Genomic DNA, 11,575 nt, shown 5'->3' on the forward strand with positions numbered 1-11,575 from the left:
TCCATTGTGGCGGGCAGGCGAGCGGGCGGGCTGCTTTATTGGCTGTTTGCTGTTCCCCTACTCCACTCCACTATTTGACTGTTGTGCTGCATCAATCAATCAATCAATCAATCAATCAATCAATCAATCAATCAATCAATCAATCAATCAATCAGTGGCTGGCTCAGGTGCAGCTCTTTAACTTACCTAAAAGGGAGGGCGGAGAGAAGACAAGGAAGGTGAATGAGGTGTTCCAATGTGAAATGCCGGAAACACAGAAACACAGACGACACACAACAAGAGGTGGCAATCTATTCATTAATTGCATTTAATCAATGAGCTCATTATCACTCATGCATTGTCCAACAGGTGTTGAAATAATGGGATTAAAAGGGGAGATCCCTTCAGAAAGACAGAAACAATAGCAAAGACAAAAAACACTTTTGGAATCTGCTTTTAGTCAACACATAAGGAAAGGGTGCACCGGTCCTGGAAATACTGCAATACCAGGTCAATGCGTGGAGTGGACAGAGCAAGCTCTATTTCCATCTCCCTGTTCTAAAAATCCATTTAATATATGGTCCCCAGATAGGGGACGTATCAGATATTAAACTGATAAGAACAGATACTACACTTGATCTTAGCCAAAAGGCCGAGAAGCGATAACCCGAACGGGCCGCGCGTTGCCCGAGCCTGCCCGATACTGCTGTTCAGCCCTTGCAGCGATTCAGCCTACTTCTAGGCAATTCCATGGGGCCCTGCAGGCTCACACACTCACAGCTACACGGGAGGTGAATAAAGGCCGGAGAGGAAGCCAGACAGGATTTGCTTCTTTTGCTTGCACCACAATGCAGTGCTGAAAGAGGAGGAATCTACATAAAAACACCTTCCTGGCAACGCCCAAATGCCCTGCTGCCATGCAGATAAACACTGGCAGCGGCAGCAAGTGCATGCCCACAGCCACCCCTTGTTCCTTCACACCTTGTATCAGCTGTAATCCAGTCCAGTCCAGTGCTGCCTGCTGAGCAGCACTGACCAACACTGCCTGGGCCCAGGCTTTTATCTCTGAGGCCCCATTATGATGTCAGAAAGCTGGCTCTGGAATCCTGAGGGCTCCACTATGACACGTGCAAAGTTCCGTCTGAACTTTATATAAGACGGTGAGGCTCAGTCAGTCACTCAGTGTTGCCTGAGAGGGCAACACTGCAACAGCCGGCCGCCAGGCTGTCTTTTTTTTGCACAGCTAGTTGCCTCCAGGAGGCCACAAGAGGGAGACAAGGGACTGCAAAATGGAAAATAGGCATCCACCAACTTTACAGACAACTTCTCCTTGCTCCTACAACCTCCATCCTTGCACAGTTTGTTATTCTTCTAGGTAACATAGTAACAAATCCAAATTGCTGCTCTCTTTGTAGGCAAGCAAGGCTTTGTTGCAACTGCAATTCTTACTTCTTCTTGAAATGTAGGGACGACAGTACATTCCATCACATCCATCTAGTGTACACAGGTAGGTCCATTGTGGCGGGCAGGCGAGCGGGCGGGCTGCTTTATTGGCTGTTTGCTGTTCCCCTACTCCACTCCACTATTTGACTGTTGTGCTGCATCAATCAATCAATCAATCAATCAATCAATCAATCAATCAATCAATCAATCAATCAGTGGCTGGCTCAGGTGCAGCTCTTTAACTTACCTAAAAGGGAGGGCGGAGAGAAGACAAGGAAGGTGAATGAGGTGTTCCAATGTGAAATGCCGGAAACACAGAAACACAGACGACACACAACAAGAGGTGGCAATCTATTCATTAATTGCATTTAATCAATGAGCTCATTATCACTCATGCATTGTCCAACAGGTGTTGAAATAATGGGATTAAAAGGGGAGATCCCTTCAGAAAGACAGAAACAATAGCAAAGACAAAAAACACTTTTGGAATCTGCTTTTAGTCAACACATAAGGAAAGGGTGCACCGGTCCTGGAAATACTGCAATACCAGGTCAATGCGTGGAGTGGACAGAGCAAGCTCTATTTCCATCTCCCTGTTCTAAAAATCCATTTAATATATGGTCCCCAGATAGGGGACGTATCAGATATTAAACTGATAAGAACAGATACTACACTTGATCTTAGCCAAAAGGCCGAGAAGCGTTAACCCGAACGGGCCGCGCGTTGCCCGAGCCTGCCCGATACTGCTGTTCAGCCCTTGCAGCGATTCAGCCTACTTCTAGGCAATTCCATGGGGCCCTGCAGGCTCACACACTCACAGCTACACGGGAGGTGAATAAAGGCCGGAGAGGAAGCCAGACAGGATTTGCTTCTTTTGCTTGCACCACAATGCAGTGCTGAAAGAGGAGGAATCTACATAAAAACGCCTTCCTGGCAACGCCCAAATGCCCTGCTGCCATGCAGATAAACACTGGCAGCGGCAGCAAGTGCATGCCCACAGCCACCCCTTGTTCCTTCACACCTTGTATCAGCTGTAATCCAGTCCAGTCCAGTGCTGCCTGCTGAGCAGCACTGACCAACACTGCCTGGGCCCAGGCTTTTATCTCTGAGGCCCCATTATGATGTCAGAAAGCTGGCTCTGGAATCCTGAGGGCTCCACTATGACACGTGCAAAGTTCCGTCTGAACTTTATATAAGACGGTGAGGCTCAGTCAGTCACTCAGTGTTGCCTGAGAGGGCAACACTGCAACAGCCGGCCGCCAGGCTGTCTTTTTTTTGCACAGCTAGTTGCCTCCAGGAGGCCACAAGAGGGAGACAAGGGACTGCAAAATGGAAAATAGGCATCCACCAACTTTACAGACAACTTCTCCTTGCTCCTACAACCTCCATCCTTGCACAGTTTGTTATTCTTCTAGGTAACATAGTAACAAATCCAAATTGCTGCTCTCTTTGTAGGCAAGCAAGGCTTTGTTGCAACTGCAATTCTTACTTCTTCTTGAAATGTAGGGACGACAGTACATTCCATCACATCCATCTAGTGTACACAGGTAGGTCCATTGTGGCGGGCAGGCGAGCGGGCGGGCTGCTTTATTGGCTGTTTGCTGTTCCCCTACTCCACTCCACTATTTGACTGTTGTGCTGCATCAATCAATCAATCAATCAATCAATCAATCAATCAATCAATCAATCAATCAATCAGTGGCTGGCTCAGGTGCAGCTCTTTAACTTACCTAAAAGGGAGGGCGGAGAGAAGACAAGGAAGGTGAATGAGGTGTTCCAATGTGAAATGCCGGAAACACAGAAACACAGACGACACACAACAAGAGGTGGCAATCTATTCATTAATTGCATTTAATCAATGAGCTCATTATCACTCATGCATTGTCCAACAGGTGTTGAAATAATGGGATTAAAAGGGGAGATCAACAATAGCAAAGACAAAAAACACTTTTGGAATCTGCTTTTAGTCAACACATAAGGAAAGGGTGCACCGGTCCTGGAAATACTGCAATACCAGGTCAATGCGTGGAGTGGACAGAGCAAGCTCTATTTCCATCTCCCTGTTCTAAAAATCCATTTAATATATGGTCCCCAGATAGGGGACGTATCAGATATTAAACTGATAAGAACAGATACTACACTTGATCTTAGCCAAAAGGCCGAGAAGCGATAACCCGAACGGGCCGCGCGTTGCCCGAGCCTGCCCGATACTGCTGTTCAGCCCTTGCAGCGATTCAGCCTACTTCTAGGCAATTCCATGGGGCCCTGCAGGCTCACACACTCACAGCTACACGGGAGGTGAATAAAGGCCGGAGAGGAAGCCAGACAGGATTTGCTTCTTTTGCTTGCACCACAATGCAGTGCTGAAAGAGGAGGAATCTACATAAAAACGCCTTCCTGGCAACGCCCAAATGCCCTGCTGCCATGCAGATAAACACTGGCAGCGGCAGCAAGTGCATGCCCACAGCCACCCCTTGTTCCTTCACACCTTGTATCAGCTGTAATCCAGTCCAGTCCAGTGCTGCCTGCTGAGCAGCACTGACCAACACTGCCTGGGCCCAGGCTTTTATCTCTGAGGCCCCATTATGATGTCAGAAAGCTGGCTCTGGAATCCTGAGGGCTCCACTATGACACGTGCAAAGTTCCGTCTGAACTTTATATAAGACGGTGAGGCTCAGTCAGTCACTCAGTGTTGCCTGAGAGGGCAACACTGCAACAGCCGGCCGCCAGGCTGTCTTTTTTTTGCACAGCTAGTTGCCTCCAGGAGGCCACAAGAGGGAGACAAGGGACTGCAAAATGGAAAATAGGCATCCACCAACTTTACAGACAACTTCTCCTTGCTCCTACAACCTCCATCCTTGCACAGTTTGTTATTCTTCTAGGTAACATAGTAACAAATCCAAATTGCTGCTCTCTTTGTAGGCAAGCAAGGCTTTGTTGCAACTGCAATTCTTACTTCTTCTTGAAATGTAGGGACGACAGTACATTCCATCACATCCATCTAGTGTACACAGGTAGGTCCATTGTGGCGGGCAGGCGAGCGGGTGGGCTGCTTTATTGGCTGTTTGCTGTTCCCCTACTCCACTCCACTATTTGACTGTTGTGCTGCATCAATCAATCAATCAATCAATCAATCAATCAATCAATCAGTGGCTGGCTCAGGTGCAGCTCTTTAACTTACCTAAAAGGGAGGGCGGAGAGAAGACAAGGAAGGTGAATGAGGTGTTCCAATGTGAAATGCCGGAAACACAGAAACACAGACGACACACAACAAGAGGTGGCAATCTATTCATTAATTGCATTTAATCAATGAGCTCATTATCACTCATGCATTGTCCAACAGGTGTTGAAATAATGGGATTAAAAGGGGAGATCCCTTCAGAAAGACAGAAACAATAGCAAAGACAAAAAACACTTTTGGAATCTGCTTTTAGTCAACACATAAGGAAAGGGTGCACCGGTCCTGGAAATACTGCAATACCAGGTCAATGCGTGGAGTGGACAGAGCAAGCTCTATTTCCATCTCCCTGTTCTAAAAATCCATTTAATATATGGTCCCCAGATAGGGGACGTATCAGATATTAAACTGATAAGAACAGATACTACACTTGATCTTAGCCAAAAGGCCGAGAAGCGATAACCCGAACGGGCCGCGCGTTGCCCGAGCCTGCCCGATACTGCTGTTCAGCCCTTGCAGCGATTCAGCCTACTTCTAGGCAATTCCATGGGGCCCTGCAGGCTCACACACTCACAGCTACACGGAGGTGAATAAAGGCCGGAGAGGAAGCCAGACAGGATTTGTTCTTTTGCTTGCACCACAATGCAGTGCTGAATGAGGAGGAATCTACATAAAAACGCCTTCCTGGCAACGCCCAAATGCCCTGCTGCCATGCAGATAAACACTGGCAGCGGCAGCAAGTGCATGCCCACAGCCACCCCTTGTTCCTTCACACCTTGTATCAGCTGTAATCCAGTCCAGTCCAGTGCTGCCTGCTGAGCAGCACTGACCAACACTGCCTGGGCCCAGGCTTTTATCTCTGAGGCCCCATTATGATGTCAGAAAGCTGGCTCTGGAATCCTGAGGGCTCCACTATGACACGTGCAAAGTTCCGTCTGAACTTTATATAAGACGGTGAGGCTCAGTCAGTCACTCAGTGTTGCCTGAGAGGGCAACACTGCAACAGCCGGCCGCCAGGCTGTCTTTTTTTTGCACAGCTAGTTGCCTCCAGGAGGCCACAAGAGGGAGACAAGGGACTGCAAAATGGAAAATAGGCATCCACCAACTTTACAGACAACTTCTCCTTGCTCCTACAACCTCCATCCTTGCACAGTTTGTTATTCTTCTAGGTAACATAGTAACAAATCCAAATTGCTGCTCTCTTTGTAGGCAAGCAAGGCTTTGTTGCAACTGCAATTCTTACTTCTTCTTGAAATGTAGGGACGACAGTACATTCCATCACATCCATCTAGTGTACACAGGTAGGTCCATTGTGGCGGGCAGGCGAGCGGGCGGGCTGCTTTATTGGCTGTTTGCTGTTCCCCTACTCCACTCCACTATTTGACTGTTGTGCTGCATCAATCAATCAATCAATCAATCAATCAATCAATCAATCAATCAATCAATCAATCAATCAGTGGCTGGCTCAGGTGCAGCTCTTTAACTTACCTAAAAGGGAGGGCGGAGAGAAGACAAGGAAGGTGAATGAGGTGTTCCAATGTGAAATGCCGGAAACACAGAAACACAGACGACACACAACAAGAGGTGGCAATCTATTCATTAATTGCATTTAATCAATGAGCTCATTATCACTCATGCATTGTCCAACAGGTGTTGAAATAATGGGATTAAAAGGGGAGATCCCTTCAGAAAGACAGAAACAATAGCAAAGACAAAAAACACTTTTGGAATCTGCTTTTAGTCAACACATAAGGAAAGGGTGCACCGGTCCTGGAAATACTGCAATACCAGGTCAATGCGTGGAGTGGACAGAGCAAGCTCTATTTCCATCTCCCTGTTCTAAAAATCCATTTAATATATGGTCCCCAGATAGGGGACGTATCAGATATTAAACTGATAAGAACAGATACTACACTTGATCTTAGCCAAAAGGCCGAGAAGCGATAACCCGAACGGGCCGCGCGTTGCCCGAGCCTGCCCGATACTGCTGTTCAGCCCTTGCAGCGATTCAGCCTACTTCTAGGCAATTCCATGGGGCCCTGCAGGCTCACACACTCACAGCTACACGGGAGGTGAATAAAGGCCGGAGAGGAAGCCAGACAGGATTTGCTTCTTTTGCTTGCACCACAATGCAGTGCTGAAAGAGGAGGAATCTACATAAAAACGCCTTCCTGGCAACGCCCAAATGCCCTGCTGCCATGCAGATAAACACTGGCAGCGGCAGCAAGTGCATGCCCACAGCCACCCCTTGTTCCTTCACACCTTGTATCAGCTGTAATCCAGTCCAGTCCAGTGCTGCCTGCTGAGCAGCACTGACCAACACTGCCTGGGCCCAGGCTTTTATCTCTGAGGCCCCATTATGATGTCAGAAAGCTGGCTCTGGAATCCTGAGGGCTCCACTATGACACGTGCAAAGTTCCGTCTGAACTTTATATAAGACGGTGAGGCTCAGTCAGTCACTCAGTGTTGCCTGAGAGGGCAACACTGCAACAGCCGGCCGCCAGGCTGTCTTTTTTTTGCACAGCTAGTTGCCTCCAGGAGGCCACAAGAGGGAGACAAGGGACTGCAAAATGGAAAATAGGCATCCACCAACTTTACAGACAACTTCTCCTTGCTCCTACAACCTCCATCCTTGCACAGTTTGTTATTCTTCTAGGTAACATAGTAACAAATCCAAATTGCTGCTCTCTTTGTAGGCAAGCAAGGCTTTGTTGCAACTGCAATTCTTACTTCTTCTTGAAATGTAGGGACGACAGTACATTCCATCACATCCATCTAGTGTACACAGGTAGGTCCATTGTGGCGGGCAGGCGAGCGGGCGGGCTGCTTTATTGGCTGTTTGCTGTTCCCCTACTCCACTCCACTATTTGACTGTTGTGCTGCATCAATCAATCAATCAATCAATCAATCAATCAATCAATCAATCAATCAATCAATCAGTGGCTGGCTCAGGTGCAGCTCTTTAACTTACCTAAAAGGGAGGGCGGAGAGAAGACAAGGAAGGTGAATGAGGTGTTCCAATGTGAAATGCCGGAAACACAGAAACACAGACGACACACAACAAGAGGTGGCAATCTATTCATTAATTGCATTTAATCAATGAGCTCATTATCACTCATGCATTGTCCAACAGGTGTTGAAATAATGGGATTAAAAGGGGAGATCCCTTCAGAAAGACAGAAACAATAGCAAAGACAAAAAACACTTTTGGAATCTGCTTTTAGTCAACACATAAGGAAAGGGTGCACCGGTCCTGGAAATACTGCAATACCAGGTCAATGCGTGGAGTGGACAGAGCAAGCTCTATTTCCATCTCCCTGTTCTAAAAATCCATTTAATATATGGTCCCCAGATAGGGGACGTATCAGATATTAAACTGATAAGAACAGATACTACACTTGATCTTAGCCAAAAGGCCGAGAAGCGATAACCCGAACGGGCCGCGCGTTGCCCGAGCCTGCCCGATACTGCTGTTCAGCCCTTGCAGCGATTCAGCCTACTTCTAGGCAATTCCATGGGGCCCTGCAGGCTCACACACTCACAGCTACACGGGAGGTGAATAAAGGCCGGAGAGGAAGCCAGACAGGATTTGCTTCTTTTGCTTGCACCACAATGCAGTGCTGAAAGAGGAGGAATCTACATAAAAACGCCTTCCTGGCAACGCCCAAATGCCCTGCTGCCATGCAGATAAACACTGGCAGCGGCAGCAAGTGCATGCCCACAGCCACCCCTTGTTCCTTCACACCTTGTATCAGCTGTAATCCAGTCCAGTCCAGTGCTGCCTGCTGAGCAGCACTGACCAACACTGCCTGGGCCCAGGCTTTTATCTCTGAGGCCCCATTATGATGTCAGAAAGCTGGCTCTGGAATCCTGAGGGCTCCACTATGACACGTGCAAAGTTCCGTCTGAACTTTATATAAGACGGTGAGGCTCAGTCAGTCACTCAGTGTTGCCTGAGAGGGCAACACTGCAACAGCCGGCCGCCAGGCTGTCTTTTTTTTGCACAGCTAGTTGTCTCCAGGAGGCCACAAGAGGGAGACAAGGGACTGCAAAATGGAAAATAGGCATCCACCAACTTTACAGACAACTTCTCCTTGCTCCTACAACCTCCATCCTTGCACAGTTTGTTATTCTTCTAGGTAACATAGTAACAAATCCAAATTGCTGCTCTCTTTGTAGGCAAGCAAGGCTTTGTTGCAACTGCAATTCTTACTTCTTCTTGAAATGTAGGGACGACAGTACATTCCATCACATCCATCTAGTGTACACAGGTAGGTCCATTGTGGCGGGCAGGCGAGCGGGCGGGCTGCTTTATTGGCTGTTTGCTGTTCCCCTACTCCACTCCACTATTTGACTGTTGTGCTGCATCAATCAATCAATCAATCAATCAATCAATCAATCAATCAATCAATCAATCAGTGGCTGGCTCAGGTGCAGCTCTTTAACTTACCTAAAAGGGAGGGCGGAGAGAAGACAAGGAAGGTGAATGAGGTGTTCCAATGTGAAATGCCGGAAACACAGAAACACAGACGACACACAACAAGAGGTGGCAATCTATTCATTAATTGCATTTGAGCTCATTATCACTCATGCATTGTCCAACAGGTGTTGAAATAATGGGATTAAAAGGGGAGATCCCTTCAGAAAGACAGAAACAATAGCAAAGACAAAAAACACTTTTGGAATCTGCTTTTAGTCAACACATAAGGAAAGGGTGCACCGGTCCTGGAAATACTGCAATACCAGGTCAATGCGTGGAGTGGACAGAGCAAGCTCTATTTCCATCTCCCTGTTCTAAAAATCCATTTAATATATGGTCCCCAGATAGGGGACGTATCAGATATTAAACTGATAAGAACAGATACTACACTTGATCTTAGCCAAAAGGCCGAGAAGCGATAACCCGAACGGGCCGCGCGTTGCCCGAGCCTGCCCGATACTGCTGTTCAGCCCTTGCAGCGATTCAGCCTACTTCTAGGCAATTCCATGGGGCCCTGCAGGCTCACACACTCACAGCTACACGGGAGGTGAATAAAGGCCGGAGAGGAAGCCAGACAGGATTTGCTTCTTTTGCTTGCACCACAATGCAGTGCTGAAAGAGGAGGAATCTACATAAAAACGCCTTCCTGGCAACGCCCAAATGCCCTGCTGCCATGCAGATAAACACTGGCAGCGGCAGCAAGTGCATGCCCACAGCCACCCCTTGTTCCTTCACACCTTGTATCAGCTGTAATCCAGTCCAGTCCAGTGCTGCCTGCTGAGCAGCACTGACCAACACTGCCTGGGCCCAGGCTTTTATCTCTGAGGCCCCATTATGATGTCAGAAAGCTGGCTCTGGAATCCTGAGGGCTCCACTATGACACGTGCAAAGTTCCGTCTGAACTTTATATAAGACGGTGAGGCTCAGTCAGTCACTCAGTGTTGCCTGAGAGGGCAACACTGCAACAGCCGGCCGCCAGGCTGTCTTTTTTTTGCACAGCTAGTTGCCTCCAGGAGGCCACAAGAGGGAGACAAGGGACTGCAAAATGGAAAATAGGCATCCACCAACTTTACAGACAACTTCTCCTTGCTCCTACAACCTCCATCCTTGCACAGTTTGTTATTCTTCTAGGTAACATAGTAACAAATCCAAATTGCTGCTCTCTTTGTAGGCAAGCAAGGCTTTGTTGCAACTGCAATTCTTACTTCTTCTTGAAATGTAGGGACGACAGTACATTCCATCACATCCATCTAGTGTACACAGGTAGGTCCATTGTGGCGGGCAGGCGAGCGGGCGGGCTGCTTTATTGGCTGTTTGCTGTTCCCCTACTCCACTCCACTATTTGACTGTTGTGCTGCATCAATCAATCAATCAATCAATCAATCAATCAATCAATCAATCAATCAATCAATCAGTGGCTGGCTCAGGTGCAGCTCTTTAACTTACCTAAAAGGGAGGGCGGAGAGAAGACAAGGAAGGTGAATGAGGTGTTCCAATGTGAAATGCCGGAAACACAGAAACACAGACGACACACAACAAGAGGTGGCAATCTATTCATTAATTGCATTTAATCAATGAGCTCATTATCACTCATGCATTGTCCAACAGGTGTTGAAATAATGGGATTAAAAGGGGAGATCCCTTCAGAAAGACAGAAACAATAGCAAAGACAAAAAACACTTTTGGAATCTGCTTTTAGTCAACACATAAGGAAAGGGTGCACCGGTCCTGGAAATACTGCAATACCAGGTCAATGCGTGGAGTGGACAGAGGACAGAGCAAGCTCTATTTCCATCTCCCTGTTCTAAAAATCCATTTAATATATGGTCCCCAGATAAGGGACGTATCAGATATTAAACTGATAAGAACAGATACTACACTTGATCTTAGCCAAAAGGCCGAGAAGCGATAACGCGAACGGGCCGCGCGTTGCCCGAGCCTGCCCGATACTGCTGTTCAGCCCTTGCAGCGATTCAGCCTACTTCTAGGCAATTCCATGGGGCCCTGCAGGCTCACACACTCACAGCTACACGGGAGGTGAATAAAGGCCGGAGAGGAAGCCAGACAGGATTTGCTTCTTTTGCTTGCACCACAATGCAGTGCTGAAAGAGGAGGAATCTACATAAAAACGCCTTCCTGGCAACGCCCAAATGCCCTGCTGCCATGCAGATAAACACTGGCAGCGGCAGCAAGTGCATGCCCACAGCCACCCCTTGTTCCTTCACACCTTGTATCAGCTGTAATCCAGTCCAGTCCAGTGCTGCCTGCTGAGCAGCACTGACCAACACTGCCTGGGCCCAGGCTTTTATCTCTGAGGCCCCATTATGATGTCAGAAAGCTGGCTCTGGAATCCTGAGGGCTCCACTATGACACGTGCAAAGTTCCGTCTGAACTTTATATAAGACGGTGAGGCTCAGTCAGTCACTCAGTGTTGCCTGAGAGGGCAACACTGCAACAGCCGGCCGCCAGGCTGTCTTTTTTTTGCACAGCTAGTT

At 47.8% G+C, this 11,575-nt stretch overlaps 8 non-coding genes across 8 annotated transcripts; all 8 read right to left on the bottom strand.

Annotated features, from left to right (window-relative positions):
- Positions 1–452: 452 nt before the first annotated feature.
- On the bottom strand, positions 453–643 carry LOC142702991 (U2 spliceosomal RNA). Its single transcript, XR_012867365.1, has one exon. It is a non-coding gene; the product is annotated as a U2 spliceosomal RNA (small nuclear RNA).
- Positions 644–1,935: 1,292 nt separating this feature from the next.
- Positions 1,936–2,126, bottom strand: LOC142702999 (U2 spliceosomal RNA). The gene has a single exon (XR_012867372.1). It is a non-coding gene; the product is annotated as a U2 spliceosomal RNA (small nuclear RNA).
- A 1,276-nt stretch (positions 2,127–3,402) lies between these two features.
- On the bottom strand, positions 3,403–3,593 carry LOC142702992 (U2 spliceosomal RNA). Its single transcript, XR_012867366.1, has one exon. It is a non-coding gene; the product is annotated as a U2 spliceosomal RNA (small nuclear RNA).
- Positions 3,594–4,869: 1,276 nt separating this feature from the next.
- LOC142702994 (U2 spliceosomal RNA) lies at positions 4,870–5,060 on the bottom strand. The gene has a single exon (XR_012867367.1). It is a non-coding gene; the product is annotated as a U2 spliceosomal RNA (small nuclear RNA).
- A 1,294-nt stretch (positions 5,061–6,354) lies between these two features.
- On the bottom strand, positions 6,355–6,545 carry LOC142702996 (U2 spliceosomal RNA). The gene has a single exon (XR_012867369.1). It is a non-coding gene; the product is annotated as a U2 spliceosomal RNA (small nuclear RNA).
- Positions 6,546–7,837: 1,292 nt separating this feature from the next.
- LOC142702997 (U2 spliceosomal RNA) lies at positions 7,838–8,028 on the bottom strand. Its single transcript, XR_012867370.1, has one exon. It is a non-coding gene; the product is annotated as a U2 spliceosomal RNA (small nuclear RNA).
- Positions 8,029–9,309: 1,281 nt separating this feature from the next.
- On the bottom strand, positions 9,310–9,500 carry LOC142702998 (U2 spliceosomal RNA). The gene has a single exon (XR_012867371.1). It is a non-coding gene; the product is annotated as a U2 spliceosomal RNA (small nuclear RNA).
- Positions 9,501–10,792: 1,292 nt separating this feature from the next.
- Positions 10,793–10,990, bottom strand: LOC142703000 (U2 spliceosomal RNA). The gene has a single exon (XR_012867373.1). It is a non-coding gene; the product is annotated as a U2 spliceosomal RNA (small nuclear RNA).
- Positions 10,991–11,575: the final 585 nt, after the last annotated feature.

This window comes from Rhinoderma darwinii, unplaced genomic scaffold (genome assembly GCF_050947455.1).
Source record: "Rhinoderma darwinii isolate aRhiDar2 unplaced genomic scaffold, aRhiDar2.hap1 Scaffold_2521, whole genome shotgun sequence".
NCBI lineage: Eukaryota > Metazoa > Chordata > Amphibia > Anura > Rhinodermatidae > Rhinoderma > Rhinoderma darwinii.